General features: G+C 43.4%; 1 long non-coding RNA gene across 1 annotated transcript; it reads left to right on the top strand.

Annotated features, from left to right (window-relative positions):
- Window positions 1-3,844: 3,844 nt before the first annotated feature.
- LOC140386019 (uncharacterized) lies at window positions 3,845-7,569 on the top strand. Its single transcript, XR_011933536.1, has 2 exons — window positions 3,845-3,933; window positions 5,951-7,569. It is a non-coding gene; the product is annotated as an uncharacterized lncRNA (long non-coding RNA).
- Window positions 7,570-8,930: the final 1,361 nt, after the last annotated feature.

Here is an 8,930-nt window from a genome sequence, read left to right as displayed (position 1 = left end):
TTCACAGTGCCCAGCAAAGGTTTGTACCAACAAAAAGGAAGGACGGTAGAAAGAGGGAAAATCGACCGTGGATATCTATGGAAATAAGGGAGAGTTTCAAATTGAAGGAAAAAGCACACAAAGTGGCAAAGATTAGTGGGAGACGAATGGACTGGGAAATCTTTAGGGGGCAACAGAAAGCTACTAAAAAGCTATAAAGAAGAGTAAGATAGATTATGAGAGTAAACTTGCTCAGAATATAAAAACTGACAGTAAAAGTTTCTACAAATATATCAAACAAAAAAGAGTGGCTAAGGTAAATATCGGTCCTTTAGAGGATGAGAAGGGAGATTTAATAATGGGAGATGAGGAAATGGCTGAGGAACTGAACAGGTTTTTTGGGTCGATCTTCACAGTGGAAGACACAAATAACATGCCAGTGACTAATGGAAATGAGGCTATGACAGGTGAGGACCTTGAGAGGATTGTTATCACTCAGGAGGTAGTGATGGGCAAGCTAATGGGGCTAAAGGTAGACAAATCTCCTGGCCCTGATGGAATGCATCCCAGAGTGCTAAAAGAGATGGCTAGGGAAATTGCAAATGCACTAGTGATAATTTACCAAAATTCACTAGACTCTGTTTTGGTCCCGGCGGATTGGAAATTAGCAAATGTGACATCACTGTTTAAAAAAGGAGGTAGGCAGAAAGCGGGTAATTATAGGCCAGTTAGCTTAACTTTGGTAGTAGGGAAGATGCTGGAATCTATCATCAAGGAAGAAATAGCGAGGCATCTGGATAGAAATTGTCCCATTGGGCATTACCAGTGCCAATGGATGTGGTTTATCTGGATTTCCAGAAAGCTTTTGACAAGGTGCCACACAAAAGTTGCTGCATAAGATAAAGATACATGGCATTAAGGGTAAAGTAGTAGCATGGATAGAGGATTGGTTAATTAATAGAAAGCAAAGAGTGAGGATTAATGGGTGTTTCTCTGGTTGGCAATCAGTAGCTAGTGGTGTCCCTCAGGGATCAGTGTTGGGCCCACAATTGTTCACAATTTACATAGATGATTTGGAGTTGGGGACCAAGGGCAATGTGTCCAAGTTTGCAGACAACACTAAGATGAGTGGTAAGCATAAAGTGCAGAGGATACTGGAAATCTGCAGAGGGATTTGGATAGGTTAAGTGAATGGGCTAGGGTCTGGCAGATGGAATACAATGTTGACAAATGTGAGGTTATCCATTTTGATAGGAATAACAGCAAAAGGGATTATTATTTAAATGATAAAATATTAAAACATGCTGCTGTGCAGAGAGACCTGGGTGTGCTAGTGCATGAGTCACAAAAAAGTTGGTTTACAGGTGCAACAGGTGATTTAGAAGGCAAATGGAGTTTTGTCCTTCATTGCTAGACGGATGGAGTTTAAGACTAGGGAGGTTATGTTGCAATTGTATAAGGTGTTAGTGAGGCCATACCTGGAGTATTGTGTTCAGTTTTGGTGTCCTTACTTGAGAAAGAACGTACTGGTGCTGGAGGGTGTGCAGAGGAAATTCACTAGGTTAATCCCAGATCTGAAGGGGTTGGATTACGAGGAGAGGTTGAGTAGACTGGGACTGTACACGTTGGAATTTAGAAGGATGAGGGGGGATCTTATAGAAACATATAAAATTATGAAGGGAATAGATAGGATAGATGCGGGCAGGTTGTTTCCACTGGCGGGTGAAAGCAGAACTAGGGGGCATAGCCTCAAAATAAGGGGAAGTAGATTTAGGACTGAGCTTAGGAGGAACTTCTTCACCCAAAGGGTTGTGAATCTATGGAATTCTTTGCCCAGTGATGCAGTTGAGACTCCTTCATTAAATGTTTTTAAGATAAAGAAAGATAGTTTTTTGAAGAATAAAGGTGTTAAGGGTTATGGTGTTCGGGCCAGAAAATGGAGCTGAGTCCACAAAAGATCAGCCATGATCTCATTGAATGGCGGAGCAGGCTCGAGGGACCAGATTACCTACTCCTGCTCCTAGTTCTTATGTTCTTATGACCATAGGCTGCTTTCCCCTTTGAAGGGGAGAGCTGACTAGTGATGGTTTAACCTGAGGATCACCACACCTCAGGTGAGGAGGAAGGTTGATAAGGCAGGGCCTTCATGAACAATGTCAGCCAGTGCAGGAACTGAACCCATGCTGTTGGTCTTGCTTTGCATCAAAAACTAGCTGTCCAGACAAACTGGCCCCCAAACTTGGTGTACTCAAGAGCTTTACTATCTGGAAGGACAAGGGGAGCAGACACATGGGAATGCCACCACCTGCAAGTTCCACTCCAAGCCACACTGGGAACTATATTGCCATTCCTTCACTGCTCCTGGTTAAAATCCTGGATCCTAACAGCACTGTGGGAGTTCCTGCACCATATGGACTGCAGATGTTCAAGAAGGCAGCTCACCACCACCTCCTCAAGAGCATTTGGGATGGGCAATAAATGCTCGTCTAGCCAGAAACATCTAATTCCGTGAAATTAAAAACACTGGGCGGCATGTTCCGGCCCTTCCCATGGCACACTTTCCAATGGTCGAAGCAGCCGGCAACAGGATATTCCAATCTCACTGATGTTTATGGGGTTTTGCATGGCGGATTGTCATCATTGGCGGGACCATGCGTCAATGACAGCAGTGGGAAGGGCCAGAAAAATCTGCCTTTTTCTGATCACAAGTAGAACATGTTTATTTTGATCTTTTTTCTGGTTTCAACATTACCTACAATCTACTTCGGCATCTTTCCAAAACTCCTGGAATAATTTTCTCCAATGTCTTTGGTAAATATTGGTGAAGGTTTAACTGTTGAACGCCATTCCCAACAGAGAAACAAGAGGCTGGCGGAACAGGAAGCCAGAGGAACAGGAAGCTGGCAGAACAGGAAGCCAGAGGAACAGGAAGCTGGCAGAACAGGAAGCCAGAGGAGCAGGAAGCTGGCAGAACAGGAAGCTGGCAGAACAGGAAACTAGGAGAACAGGAAGCTGGTGGAACAAAAAGTTGGCAGAACAGGAAGCTGGCATCACTTCTGCTTTCTTACTGTTTGCTGGTTCCCATGCAATTACAATTAAAATTTGAAGTGCTGATGGCATGCACGGAAAATACTTGTGAACACACAACAGGTGTGGTTTTTCAGTGATGAAACCCACCATCAGCTGACGATGCAGTAAGTATGAGCAGGCTATAAAAGATCATTCTGGAACATAGGGAGGCTCTCCATTATGGCCACAACATACCTGGCAACTCCATTACCATTAAAATAAGACTTGTGATCACAAAGGAGGAAGGGATTTTTCAAAATAAAAATTTTGCTTGTAAATATTTCAACTTATATTGATTTCACTTCATTCATGCCAACACCAAACTGCTAGGCTCGTGTGACGTCAATTTCAGCCCAACTTGACCCGGAGTCACAACACAAGCAAAATAAGATTGGTTTAGCTCAGTAGGCTAGACAGCTGGTTTGTGATGCAGAGTAAGGCCAGTAGCGCGGGTTCAATTGCCGTACCAGGTGAGAATTCTGAATTCTCCCTCTGTGTACCTGAACAGGTGCCGGAATGTGGCGACTAGGGGCTTTTCACAGTAACTTCATTGCCGTGTTAATGTAAGCCTACTTGTGACAATAAAGATTATTTATTTATTAAGATTGTATTTAAAATACTCGATGTCCTTGGTGAACCCAATAAACTGCAGTACCAAGTTCTAACTTTAACACAAGTAACCTTTTATTATGTGCAGTATCATAATTAAATAGACGGAAAATGTAACTGACTATCTATTACCCCTTCCCATTCCCCCCTTTCCTAACTTCTCCCACTCTCTCTACACACAGGCAAACAACACAGAGGGAAAGGCTGTGGAAAGGGAAAGAAAATATGAATAAAAATAAAAGGATGAAGATCTTTGATACACTGGGATGACTCCTGGTTAGTATTTTTCTGAAGTTCTGCTTTCATTTTGATACTTTTCCCTCCTAGGCTTGAGATGGCTTTCTCTGGCAGACTCAACATCATTCCAGGTTCACGCAAAGGATATGCCAGGCACTCATTGCTTTCAGAAAAATAAAGCTCTTCTCTCACTTCAGCAAGCAGGAGAGAGCGCATTCCTTTCACTTCCAAGGTCTTATCACTTCTCCCCATTTCTCTTCGAAGGGGTCACGCAGGAATCAATCACTGGCTGTTGTCAGGCAGACCACTGAATCCACCAATTGTCAGCTAACCAGTGAGATGCAGCTCCCCCACCCCCAAGCCTGGTTCTTTAAATCCATTTGGTTCCGAGGAATCCTGCTTAAAACAAAATCTGGGTACACAGTGACCTGACAAGCAAGCTGCTTCAGTCTTGAGTCACATTCCGATGATGCAGCCACGAACCATAATAAAATAACATAAAAGAAATGGGAACAAAGAAAATAAACAGGAAGTATTCTTACAATGTGTGCTTCAGCGTTATTTGTTGAGACAGGCTTAGTTAGAGAGCTAAATGCACTGGCCCGCCACTTGGTTGACGCATACAATTGAGGAAGAAACAATGATATATCAGGAAGATCTACCAGTGAATAATATCAAGGTAAATAGATTACTTGGGGAGCTTGGTAGAACTAAAGTAGGCTGTAGTAAATCATTAGATAGGGTCAGAGTAAGGGGGAAAGTTAATATGCCTAAATCAGGTTTAATATGCATGCATGTGAATGCATGGAGTGTGGTTAAAAAGATTAGTGAACTACAGGCACAGGCTGACAAACATGTGTGGTGTCACTACCTGGAAGTGCGGGCGTACAGGCATCGTGCAGGAAGCACACAGCGTTCAAACCCCCAGCTGTTTTTTTTTGACTGCTTGAAGCCCTACGCTGCACTGGAGCAGCTGAATAAAAAATCCAGCCAGAGCGCTGACTTTGGGCACTTACCCGGATATTTGGTGAGTTTTTAAACCTTTTTATTTACACTGAAGTGTTTCAGTCTAGCAGAGCCAGGAGATATCGGGAGACTTTTGATTGGTAGTGTAATGTTTTATATTATGAGTGTTTAATGTTTATAAATATGTTTTAATGCAAATAAAATGAAAGGAAGGCATATATATTTTTTTAACTTTGGTTTGCCATGAGGTTGTTAATTCCATTAGTATAAAGTGAGTTTGAAGTCACAGAAGGTGAAAGAAAGATCTTTTGTAAGCTTTAGTTTGTCTTGAGGATGTGAAAAGAAAATGAAAAAAAATGTTAGTTCCATTACAGGAACTATAATGGATAGAATGCAGGGATCACTCACTAACGAGTATGATTGTCCACCTAAGATACTCTGTGTTACTGGTCATGGGTTCTGTGGGTTCTTGTGTGGCTGATGAGCCCGATCCTGAGCCGCATCTTTAATCACTCATTTGATCAGAGATATCCAAAATGTGGGATCGGCCCTTGGACCCTTGGTCATGGGTATTCCTTTCTCAGGCTCCTTTTCCGGGCCTCCTCTTACCATCGGGTGTCCTCGAAGAATTGTGACCTTTCAATCAGGACGTTCCTCCAAGTAGGTCTCTTCTGAGCAAAGGTCGCCCAGGCATTGACGTCAATGTTCCATTTCTTGACACCTACAAGGTGTCTTTCAAGAGCTTACTTTGTCTCCCTCTTGTTCAAAAATTTGCTTTAGCAGTCGGGACTCTGACATCCTAAGTATATGGGCAGCCCAGTGGAGTTGGTTTTAGATGATCATGGCTTCGATACTGGTGCTATCGACTCCTTCAAGGACACTAATGTTAGCACACTTGTCCTCCCAGCTGATTCCGAGCTAAAGTACATTTGGATTTGGAATGTATTTTAATCTGAGTTGTTTCCGAGTCTCTCAGATGTAATGTTCATCCATAGAAATCTCAGTGATTACTTCAAATTTAACAAAGTTTAATGCCTCAGTTGATATACGTACACCTCCTGTAAGCTAATGTGAACTATCTGTCTGGCAGGTAATGCAGTGAACCAATCATCCACCAGAATGTGCTGCCAAAGGACATCCAGAAATGATGTCAGAGGAGATGTGTGCCAGGGCACGTCAGCAGCTTTCGGAAGCTAATCATGTCAATTAACAATTGATATGTCAAAACCCTCCCCTTCTCCCCTCTTCCCTCCTGCCCCTTTACAAAAAGACGGAACTGTTGTATTTAAGTGAGAAACATGTTTTATTGCAAAAAATTTGCAAACGTTGAGGTAGTTTTATGTCATTATTTAACTGATTATGTTAAACGTTAAATTGAATGTTAACTGTTTGTGTTTGTACATCCTCCCCGTGTCTGCATGGGTTTCCTAGAACCATGGAATAGAACCATAGAATTCCTACAGTGCAGAAGGAGGCCATTCAGCCCATCAAGTCTGCACCGGCCCTCTGAAAGAGAATCCTACCTGGGTCCATTCCCTGGAACCTAACCTGTACATACCTGGACACTAAGGGGAAATCTAGCATGGCCAATCCACCTAACATGCACATCTTTGGACTGTGGGAGGAAATTACAGCTGTGGTGATATGCATCACTGTAAATACACAAGGGGTTAATGTAAATACACTACGACTAAGTAAACACTAGAGGGAGCACCAAGACGTCATGACATGCAGACATACAGCTAATGAACACATAGAATAGGACACGAACAATGGGCAGTCAAGACACCCAGAGGTGACACTACCACAAGGGGGCATTACACAACCCATATATAAGGACAGGGCACACATGCTCTGTCTCTTTTCCACAGGCGACACTTAAAGAGAGTCACATTGAACCTACTTCAAAATCTGGAGTATCTTTTGGTCAAAGCTGCATCAAGTTGCAGCCTGTGTTATCCCAGAGTACATAACACATCAACGGCACCCGGACGAAACCCACACAGACACGCGGAGAATGCATAAAGTCCACAAAGACAGTCACCCAAGGCTAGAATTGAACCCAGGTCCCTGGCACTGTGAGGCAGCAATGCTAACCTCTGTGCCACCGTGCCACCGTCCATTTCCTCCAGGTGCTCTGGCTTCCTTCCACAGTCCAAAGATGTGCAGGTTAGGCGGATTGGCCATGCTAAATTGCCCCTTCGTGTCCAAAAGTTTAGGTGGAAATATGGCGATAGGGCGGGGGCATGTGCCTGGGTACTCTTTCAGAGTGTCGGTGCACATTTGGTGGGCCAAATGCCTTTCTTCTGCACTGCAGTGATTCTATAAGCACTAATTAAAAAAATCAGATCTTACAGTGACAGCAAAAAGTCCTGGGGCGCATTTAAAATGGACGGCATGGTAGCACAGTGATTAGCACTGCTGCTTCACAGCACCAGGGACCCGGGTTCGATTCTCAGCTTGGGTCACTGTCTGTGCGGAGTCTGCATGTTCTCCCCGTGTCTGCGTGGGTTTCCTCCGACTGTTCCGGTTTCCTCCCACAGTACCAAAAGACGCACTTGTTGGGTGAATTGGACATTCTGAATTCTCTCTCTGTGTACCTGAACAGGCGCCGGAATGTGGCGACTAGGGGATTTTCACAGTAACGTCATTGCAGTGTTAATGGAAGCCTATTTGTGACAATAATAAAGATTATAAAGATTATTATACCTTGCAGCTCTACGTGTCCATTCCTGGAAGGAGAGCAGCTTGTGGCCTGCGTCTGGTTCCCACAGATCCATTTGCTGCAACCATTCATAGCTTTGGAGTAGTGGTCTGTGATTGACAGCTTGTACACACCTTTTGCAGCTTTGATTCAGTCATCTCTCTTCAAGGTTCAGAGGCTGAAGTGATGAAACTCCAATGTTTACAAACAGACTTGCGAGCAAAATTATAGCTCATGAAATAAAAGGGAAAGTAGTCACTTGGATAGAAAATTGACTGAGAGACAGGAATCAGATGCAGTGATAACAATAAATAGTTGCTTTTCAGGTCAGAGGAAAGTTAATAGTGGAGTTGCCTCGGGGGTCAGTGTTGGGACCTTTGGTCTTCCTGATTTATATTAATGACCTGACTGTGGTGTTCAGGGCATGATTTCAAAATTTGCAGATGATACAAAGATTGAAAATGTTCTTAACTTTGATGAGGATAGTCTTAAACTTCAAACAGACATGGACACGTTGGTGAATTGGGCAGATGAAGTTCAATGCAGAAAACTGTGAGGTTATTCATTTTGGCAGGAAGAATATGGAACGGCAGTAGAAAATAAAGGCAGAAGGTGCAGGAACAGAGGGACCTCAGTATATGTACAGAAGTCATTGAAGATAGCAGGGCATGTTGAGAGAGCAGTTAATAAAATAAATGGTATCCTCGGTTTTATTAAAAAGACCATTGAGTACAAGAGTAAGGAGTCCATGCTGGACTTGTATAAGGCACTAATTAGGCCCCACCTGGAATATTGTGTCCAGTTCTAGGCACTATACTTCAGGAAGGATGTGAAGATATTGGAGGGCATTCAGAGGAGATTCACAAGAATGATTCCAGGGATGAAGAACTGTAGATACGAGGTTGGATTGAAAAGGTTAATTTCCTGGGAGAAGGGTGAGAGAAGATTTGATGAGCAGTATTCAAGTGCTATGTACCAGGTAAATAGTGAGAAACTGTTCCCACTTGAGAGAAAATCCAGAATGAGAGAGCACAGATTCAAAATAATAAGTAGAAGTAATGTGAGGAAAACCTGGAGAGTGGTTGGAGCCTGGAACAAACTTCCTGAGAGGATGGTGGAGGCAGGTTCAATCGAGGTATTCAAAAGGGAATTGCTGTAGCTGAACCCAAAGCCCTGTAAGGACTCCATCAGCTAACACTGAGATAGTCTCACATGTGAACAATACTGACACCACCTTTGGGCACCTCATTTTCTTACTTTGACAGACTGTTCCTATCACTTGCAGGACACCAGACCCTTCCCTCTTGCACTCATCCATGCCCCAAACCCGACTCCGCACTACTTCCCTCACCCTTGCCATTCCTGA

This window comes from Scyliorhinus torazame, chromosome 11 (assembly GCF_047496885.1).
Source record: "Scyliorhinus torazame isolate Kashiwa2021f chromosome 11, sScyTor2.1, whole genome shotgun sequence".
Classification (NCBI taxonomy): domain Eukaryota; kingdom Metazoa; phylum Chordata; class Chondrichthyes; order Carcharhiniformes; family Scyliorhinidae; genus Scyliorhinus; species Scyliorhinus torazame.
Note: the sequence above shows the minus strand (reverse complement) of the source record. Positions and strands in the feature narration are given on the sequence as shown.